Source organism: Amblyomma maculatum, chromosome 4, assembly GCF_055883805.1.
Source record: "Amblyomma maculatum isolate TAMU_Amacu chromosome 4, ASM5588380v1, whole genome shotgun sequence".
Lineage (NCBI taxonomy): Eukaryota > Metazoa > Arthropoda > Arachnida > Ixodida > Ixodidae > Amblyomma > Amblyomma maculatum.
The window spans coordinates 167,282,524-167,292,321 of NC_139347.1; the positions used below are offsets into that span (position 1 = coordinate 167,282,524).

The 9,798-nt window shown below is 45.7% G+C and overlaps 1 pseudogene; it reads right to left on the bottom strand.

Annotated features, from left to right (window-relative positions):
- Positions 1 to 2,987, bottom strand: part of LOC146193441 (uncharacterized) — a 78,869-nt pseudogene extending 75,882 nt beyond the window's left edge.
- Between the last annotated feature and the right edge of the window lie 6,811 nt (positions 2,988 to 9,798).

Consider the following 9,798-nt stretch of genomic DNA (forward strand, 5'->3'; position numbering starts at 1 on the left):
AACGTTCAGGCTTACGCATTTGTCCAGTGCAGATTCTGCAGTTAGATCGAAAATTTTTGCAGCTAATAAATTAGAAGAGCTTCACATTTTCAGTGTTATATGAACAAGGAAGACACTGACATTTACGGATATATTTTTCACTATTATATCATATACAAATAAAAATATAATAAAGCTGTTATAACTTTAGGAAATAGCAGTCTTCAATGACCACCGCCATATTGTGACAGGTAAAGTCATAGCTAGCCAGATGTATCAAACATCATCCAATGTGCAAATCAACTAAATAATAATAAATCAATACGCACAAAAAAGGCAATTCATACCCCAGAATAAGCAAAGCTTCAGCAGACGCATTTGATGAGTGGATGTATCAGTCCACAGGAATGACCCACAGCGCAGCCCACAGTCTCTTTTACCGAATAACTAGCCTTTCCGCATGAGACGACTTTTCTTCCTATCCCTAAGCATCAGCATGCGTTTGACCAAAAGCAATACCAACTGATCGCGACCGCGGTACTATTGACTTCTTTATAATGATTGCTATTATACTCTTTGCGAGAACACAGCTTCGAAACAAACATGCATTCAAATCCAATACCATACGAACACTTATTTTTCAAAGTTCAGCAAAGCCTTATAATTCTCACAACTGATAATCTGTTCAGGCATCCGCCGGGGTGGCGCAGTGGTTGCGGCGCTCGACTACTGTTCCCAAGGACGCGGGATCGAATCCCGGCCTTGGCGGCCGCTTTTCGATGGAGGCGAAAAGCAAGGCGCCCGTGTGATTTGTTATGTCAGTGCACGTTAAAAGAACCCCAGGTGGTCAAAATTTCCGGAGTCCTCCACTACGGCGTCCCTCATAGCCTGAGTTGCTTTGGGGCGTTAAACCCCACAAATCAAACCAACAAATTACAATCAGTAAGAAAAACCAATCACGAAGGTGCTTCCAAATATTTTGTTTTGTTACACAAATATTTATTACACTTAGGCCCAAAAATGGAAACTGGCACTATAAATGAAGCACAAAACCCTCTGAAAACTCCACTGCCCTCTGGCAGACAACCCACCAAAAACTTACAGGGCTCCCACTATCTATACATATTTATTTAAATTCACTTGAACAGCCCGGCAATACATATTTTATCAAGATATGTCATCATATACTACTATTGTTTCCCGCTATTCCTCCCATCCCGTTTGGCGCTGTTTTGGCGCATTATGTAATCCATCTTTAGCGCGTGTCAGTAACTTCTTTCGCTCAGGAAACTTCGTATTTGGAGCTAACATCGTTTTCTTTGATATGAGTTTAACTCATGGAACCTATCGCCGCGAATCATTCGAATTTTTGTATCTTCTTTTTAGATTCGTTTTAGATAGCCGCTGGCATGCGACCTTAGAGCTGCGAATTTAGTGCGCGGATTGATTCAGTATTGTTTGTTTATTCATGCAGTTGTCCCGAGACGATGCTGTATTAATTGTTTTTGCGCAAGATGCGTCGAGCTGTATCTCGAAGATTCCAGCCAGTCTCGTGCTTTTCTACAACGGTCCAGGTTATGCTAGTCACCATTTGCAGATTGATCTAGACGTTTCTTCGTCGGCTCTAAATTGAGCGTAGACGGGCGCGACAGGTATTGTTTGCTCCTACGAGCAGCGAGCACGAATGCTGCTATCGCTGCCACCGAATCATTTAGTTCTGCTGGCGGCGCAAGTCAGCCCAATGAAGGATTTCTTTAGTCTACTCCCGGACTCTTCATTTGTTATCATCGGCCTTTTCACCATCACGTGACAGTATTAGGCACTGCTTAGGAAGATTTATGTTTAATGTTGATTATCAATCCCCCCTCATGTTAAGCCAAGAAAAAAAACTTGCTGTTACCGAGAGAAAGAATAAACGGCATAAGCGGCGGAATCCCACCTAGAGTCGGCGGCGTGGCGATGTGCGCACCTCGAGGATAAAATGTCGATCGTGGCGGCGAATGGTGGTGCCGACTTCCCTTTGTCACGAAGCCCTTTCGCCGCACCATGATTCTGCGCTGAAAGAGGCCACGCACTCTGTGACAGCCAGCGAGTTCCTGCCTTAAGTGAGGCCAGCCCGAGTTCATCATGCTCTACACGAGCGTTGTCATCGGTCTTGTTTTGATTTGGAGAAGAACCGAATGGCCCGCTGTCCCGCTTGCTGTAGTTTGCCGCGACATTTGTCGCTGGAGGGGCCTCGTCCGCGAATGTAACGCCTTTGCTTTGGCGGCGGGATGAACAGACCTGAGAAACATCAGGTTGGCATCTGTCTTCTAGGTTCATGTTGTCCTTTTTGTTACTATTTGCACATGATAACAATGGCGAACTAATTCCGAGTAAGTTTACACGACTGATGGCCGACGTCTTCCGCTCAGCAGGCAGCGAAGAGCTACGGTTGGGGTCAGCCTTCCTAGCGGTGGCTCTGATACGGCCCGTCTCAGGTGGCTGGGAAACTATGGGGTGGTTTAAGCTGCTGTAACTCAAGAGTGGAGCTTTTGATACAGCAGCTGACAGCGCTGTTTTGTCATCTCGCTGGACCCGTATGACGATGCCTTCGTCGCCCGCGCTTTCGATGCTCGAATTGAGTAGTTTCTCCACGAGCCGCGATGTGGTGAGTGGCGCTGCTGAGCGCAACGATGATTGTTTGCAGGCATCTGTCGGCGTCGTTACCGATGAACGCATCGCCTTTGTCGTGCTCAGGCGTTCAGGAGAAAAGGAGTTTGCTTTTAGCGCACGGCCCGCGGCCAGCGGATCAAGCGCGGAAGCGGAGGAGACGCCATGTGAACACCACTGCTCTGGGAAGACGTTCGCCGCCGCCCGTAGGGACGAGCCGCCAAAGGTGGCCCCGGCCGTACATAGATAGATGTTGTCGCTGTGTTTGAACGAGTGCTGCAGTATACTTTGTTTGCACGGCGCCAAGGCATTTCAGGATCGCTCCCCTCGCAAGCGGGCTTCCTGCCAGGATACATCCTGCGGGAAAATACGGACGAAAAGTTGAAAATAAATCTGCGCTTGAAGATCAGACGAAATTGAGACTCAGGGAAGAACTTTCCGCAACCCAGCTCGTCTTGTAAAAACTGAATGTTATAGAAATTTTTGATGAGCTCGGGGTAAACCTGTCATTTTAAAATAAAAACCAGCTGCTGGTTTTGATGTTTCTGTTGTGGAAGTATATAATATCGTAAAACATTTTACGTTTTTTTAAACGCTTACATCATTGAACCGACTGAGCACAGGCAAATGCCACGATAGTATTTAGCAAACTACTTATTATAACGACTGCTCGACACAGCCCACATTTTTCATGAAGTACATCTTCAAAGCGATACCTTGCCCCAGTTTCTGGCAGAATATTGTACGCCTTCCCTACATTCGAAGTATTGCAGTTAGTTTGAATGCCCCCCCCCCCCCCGCCCCCCACTGCTGGAAAAATTCCCCTTCTATATCGGTTACCAGCCTTACCTTGCAAACGTCCTGATGTCATACAGCAGCTTTTATCACTGCTGTGCCCCTGTTACGTCTTTCCACGTGTAATATCTCTGTAATCCTAAGGAACGATCTGTTTCTTTCCCTTTGCACTCTGTCGTCATCCCTGACTCCTGCCCTCGACTTCAGTTATCAACTCATGTCTTGCGTTAGTTCCCAAGCTCAATTTGCTTTTTGCTAGCCATGGTAATTCCCATATTCTCGGTGCATGGTGCTGTTTCAGTTCCAGCCTTTTTTTAAACCTCAAAGCTTCATTTTTAATTAAATATTCTATTTATTGTGTTTGCATGTCTATGCATGGCTGTGAAATCAATTCCACTCCTCCTTCGTATTTCTAGTTATCAACATCAAATGAAGTACCTGCGCATTCAGTTGTATAATTTCAAACTTCGTGCCTTTCCAAATCTTCTATGCTGCAACTTGGGCGACCTTATTTAAAGTTTAGGTCACTGTCGCGCAGCTACTGCTATGTCCTCAGTCATCGAATGTAATTTGCCACCTCAGTTATACACAACAAAATGGGATCAGTAAACTGATGTTCACAAGGCGCTGTCATATTACCTTTCATTCATAACTTTTATGAAAGGAGTTTCTTATATCCAAATATGAAGAAGCGAGAGTTTATTGCTGAGACATGTCTTGACTGGAGCCTAATTCCTTTCTAAGAGAAAAAAGTGGTCGCGGTTCTGCCACTCTAAGCATTTCGCAATGCTTTTCCAAACTTTCATCTGGCGCAGGTGTTGTTGGTACGATACGATAGAATATCATACGATAGAATACGATAGAATATGGTTTTCTGCATGCGCGTTGAAGGCTTCTCCACCGAATCATGCAATTAAACTACTGAAACCTTCACGCTACTGTCGCTACTCAACAAATCACAAAAGCTCTCGGACGAAACTGAATCCGCGACTGACACTATGTCAGCAGAAAAGTTATTAATCAAGCTAGTGACAATTCTGTAGGGGACAAATGAACCGACAGATGTCGGACTGGAATCAACACATTATTGGGTTTTCTTGCATCCGCAAAAGAACTCAGAAAGAGGGTGGCTTCGATAGTTCCAGTTTCGTGAACCGAAGAAACCATTTCAGGGGCCGGTCGAGTTCCAGAAACGAATTCGGAGGTCGCACAAGATCTAGGACCCAATCCAGGGGCTAGAAACCATCCTAAAAACCAAATGATATTGAGGTGAGCTGGGCAGATAGTCTCCCAAAAGAATCAGCAAGCATACCGAAGAGCTTCCAAAATTTAGGCACTTGGTATTCAGGGAAAATGAAAGTCTTAAAAATAAGGTTGAAAAACTAGAAACCCCTAATGTATCGGCAGCAGAGTGGCGTTGGAACGCAGGTTGGCTCGAACCCTAAAGCAAACCAGTATAGAAGACAGGATGCCCCGCCTTAAGCGAAAAGGAAGGCTGAAAAATCGAAGGATTTCAACATAACGCTAGAGGAGGTCAGTAGAATTATCGACCAGATGCTAGAGCAGAACTTCGACGAGTTACTTAAGGAGATAGTTTCAGAATTTGCGGCAATCTGGGTGCCACTAAATGCGTTCCCTATCAAGTTCAATGAGATAGATGCGCGCTTCGCCACGCTGGATGCGGAGAGGACGCCACAAACGAAAACACAGGTAATGATGGCCATCAGAAATATCAGGCATACTATTTGGCAGTAAAATTGTCAGGGATACCGCCGAAAAAGGCCGGTTCTGCAGCAACTGCTTCGTAAAAAACACAATCTGGAAATAATCGCGTAAAAGAACTAGAAATGCAAGCAAAGCTAAAGAGATATGAAGCTTTTCTGTAAGGAAGAGGAGAAGCCGCGGGTGGCTACACTAATTAAGAGAAACATAACAGCAATCAGGCATGACAGGGAGGTTTAAAACATTGACCACGTCCTCGTCGCACTCATACCAAACAGGAAGACAGAAGGAAGCCTTTTCATCCTGAATGTATGCAGCACTCCGCGGCAGAGAAAGGAAAAATTGGAGACACTTCTCCAAAAGACTGAAAACTGCGCTGATTGTTGTATGCGAATTTACCGCTCCACATTCAGCGTGAGGCTACAAGCGAGAATATATAAAGGGCCGGAACCTCTGGCAAGACGCGCGACAGGCAGGTCTAACGTTGTTAATGGATCCAGAGAATCGAACCCTAAGCGGAAATAGCGTGGCAAGACACTTCTCTGTACCAGACTTTTCTTAAGCATGGTAAAGACGCCACATGGTGTAACAGTCAAGAGAACCTTGGCAGTGACCATTATATCATCGAAACTGTGGTGGAAGGAGGAGCGCGAAGACTCAAAGGCAAAGAGGCTACACTAGTGGAGTGGAAAACCTTTAAGAAAATCAGAAGTCAAATAGAAAGCAGAGAAATAACAACTATAGAAAGCTGAGAAATAACAAATATAGAAGAGTGGGCCACAGCGCTTCGTGGAAATGTTGAAGAAGCAATCACAGAGGTGCCCGAAAGAACCATGTCTGGAGTAAGAAGACAGCCGTTTTCTGTTCTTATGATAAGCCAAAAAGGGATTGGAGAAGATAAAGCAGCACAGATGAAACAGGATTGCACGTCGCAGACTGGCCCGAATCAACAAACAAATAGAATATGCACTTCAGCTATGTAGACAAAACTGGGAATCTGCATGCAACATATTGAAAAGATCCATAGGACTAGCGAAAAACTGCCATCTACTACGCTATCGTTTGGAGCCGGTAGGTTGGAAGTAAGAGCAGAAGAAAAACGTTAAAGAGCTCGTCCAGTTCTACGATGAGACGAAAAAGGAGCTTTCTGCAGAAATACAGGTACACTATGTGGAACTCCTGCCCTTGAAGCACTCCTATACTACCACGGTTCGCCGAAACTTGGGCCTGGTTAGACCCATAAAAGAAACAGAAATCAAGTCTCAAATAGCTCGCCTTAAAGCAAAATTAGCAGCTGGGCCAGGTAGAGTGAGAAACAAAATGTTGCAAAATCTGGGCTAGGACTCAATTCCTGCCCTCGGAAGATACATACAAATTGCTGGTAACTAGGATGACTTCCAACCATATGAAAAACGGCGCAGATTTTCATGAACATCAAACCTGGTGGAAAGCTACAGATTGAAAATATAAGACCAATTTCTTAGACATCGTGCGGGGGGAACTCTTGAAACATGTAATCCTGGCAAGATAAAACACAGACATAGAAGACAATGGACTCTACCCAAACTCTATTATGGGCTTCAGACCTGGTCTGTCGATCCAGGACCTTGTGCTGCAAATTCAAAACCAGATCATCGAAGCGCATATTAAAGACACGCAAGTTATCCTGGGCCTGGACGTAGCAAAACTCTTCGATAACGTCAGACACAAGGCAATGCTTGAAACCAGATCATCGAAGCGCATATTAAAGACACGCAAGTTATCCTGGGCCTGGACGTAGCAAAACTCTTCGATAACGTCAGACACAAGGCAATGCTTGAAAAGACAATCGCGGCGTAGACAATCGCCTAGACAACCTAGACAATCGCGGCGTAGGTGAAAGCACTTACAACTACGTAAAGGACTTTCTCTCAAAGCGAGAAGCAATCATCCAAATGGGAAAACAGAAGTTTGACAAATTTACGCTGGGCAGCAGAGGACGACCCCAAGGCTTAGTCCTTTCTCCCCTACTCTTGAATGTTCCACTCAATAAGCTTCCATCAAAGCTAGAAAACATTGAGGTGCTAAACGCCTGTACGCAGACAACGTCACACTCTGGACCACTGGAGGTATTGATGGGAAAATTGAAGGCATCCTTCAGGCAGCTGTGAAAACGTTTGAAGAATACTTAACACCTAGACGCCTGAAAAGCTCTCACGAAAAGTCCAAGATGTTCGTGTATCAGCCACCACGTAACAAATTGGACAAAGAACAACCGAGACTCAAACTAAAGGCAGATGGAGTTCCCATCTCCAGAGTGGACAAGATTAGGATCCTAAGTATGTGGCTGCAGGAAAATGGTCGTCACGGAGAAGCTATGAAAACACTCTAAGGCTGCGCTCAACAAACGATACGAATATTACACGCATCACAAATCGCAAGTTGGCCATGAGAGAAGCAAACTTAACGCTTCTACATGCGTTCATCAGCGAGATTATCTACGGAGTCCCGTACTTACGCCTTACCAAAAACGAGAAGGCTAAGATTAAAGCAATCATTGATTGAACCACAGCCTTTGGTCTCCCCATCAGTACGTCTACGAGCCGGCTAATGAAGCGGAGGGTGCGCAATACACTGGCAGAGGTGATAGAGGCCAACCAAATCTCCAAGTACGAAATAGTGGCAAAGGCGCGGGCGGCAAGAAGTATACTGCTAAGACTAGGAATTCGATACGAAAGCCAAATGGACCAGAAGACGCATGTCTCGATGAAAGTCAGGAAGCGACTGAAACTCCCCGCGCTGCCACGAAACATGCATCTAGAGCATTATGAGGAAAAATGGAAGAAAAGGGTGGGAACGCTGCATAAGAGATATCAAGGAATACAGGGCGTGGTTTATGTCGTCGACGCTGCCGAGTATGAGGAGAGGCATGTTATGGTTAAGTAATACTCTTGTTTGGGCAAGTTGGTTCATCTTTGAACGGTCACGTATACTTGCGCGAAGAAGAAGGGACACAAAAAGGCACCGAAAATTCTTGCATCGAAGACCCTTGAGCCGGCAACCGCGTGCATCAATCTCACCGCCAGCACCGTCAGCCAAGCTAGGCTTCTAACTTACTGCATTCAAAAGAAGCAAACACCGAAGGAGGTACGACGGCTTTTTGGTTTTACGAATCCGACATGGGGACATGTGAAACGCATGTGTAAAATTCTTAAATATGAATACTGGAATCAGGCTCGGCTATTTGAAGAATACCTCAAGGTGGTGGTAAAGGAGAGCACTCAGCCTTCAAGACAAGCTCGTCGCCTCGCTGAGTACAAGAAGGTAGCTGCCCAGTCAACAGAGTTCCAGAGGCACAACACCGTCGCCCATTTGCCACACAGACAGAAAAGTCTGCGAGAGATAGCAGGCATGGAGCTCCGTTCTGGGGGATGTGTCACCACTCGAGGACGTCAGGAGAACACTGCAAAAAGATCCTAAGTTCAGCTACGAACCAAGCACCAGCAGACCTCAACGTTTGGAACTTGTGAGGAACGTGGCCACCGGCGCTTCTGAAGCAAACCTGGTTAGAGTCATTGGTGATGGAGTCGACTGCCTCGTGCGGACGGCTGAAGCCGGCACTAAAAAGAAGCCTCCCATTGTGAAGACAGCAAAGGCGATTCAGCGCTGTGGGGACAAGTTCCAAGTTGACAAGAAAGGGGGATTTGTTGCGATGCATGAATCACTTTTCAAAGGAAAAGCACAGGCAGCGTTGAAGAAGAATTTTAAGGCTGCGAAGTTTCGACCGAAGAAACAAAAGTCGACGGCGGTGCAGATGCTACGGGAGCTGTCCCTCGACAGAGGAAACACTGACGTCGAAAAATCAAAGAAAGATTTCCTGGTGGTTTTCTTTTCAGGTAGAACCCATAAACCAGAATGCCCGCTAAGGATTATAGTCTCGGAACAAGGCACTTGGCAAGCCACAGTCAGCAAGATTTTACAGCTACAACTCAAGAGCCTGCGACTAGAGGATCCCTTTCTGGTCAAAAGTTCTACAGTGGCAATCACTCCTTTTCAAGCCCTTGACTTCGCCACTTCAGCATTTTCAATAGACGTCGAGGATCTGTACTATTCTATCCCACACGGAGGCCTTCTAGAAGCAGTTCGGGATAAGATAGGTCACACAAATGAGATAAGCTTTCAAAATTCCTCCGGAATCAGCACAGGCAACTTCATCACTCTCCTTGAATTCTACCAGCAGTCGACAGCGATATCCTTCGAGGGGAAATCTTATGCGAAGAAAGATGGAATTTGGATTAGATCTGCAGTCGCACCGGTACTCTGCGATATATACCTGTCTTCCATGGACAACCGGATCAAGAAACACCTGGCAGGTACGACAGTACTCAAAACCCAGGGGTACGTTGATGACTACTTAGCTATTCTAGATGCTCCGTCAGGATTCAATCTTGATGATTTGGTGTCTGAGATCGTCAGTTTGTTTACCATTGAATCCAAAGGCCTTACATTTACCTGGGAACTCCCTCGAGGCAAATGGATCCAGTTCTTGGACACACAAGTCATCTTTGAAGACTCTCAATTTATTCTGTGCTACAAGTACAACCCACGCACAAAGAACACTCTCCTTCCGTATGAGAGTGCCCACTCTAAATTGATGAAACGCAGCATAGA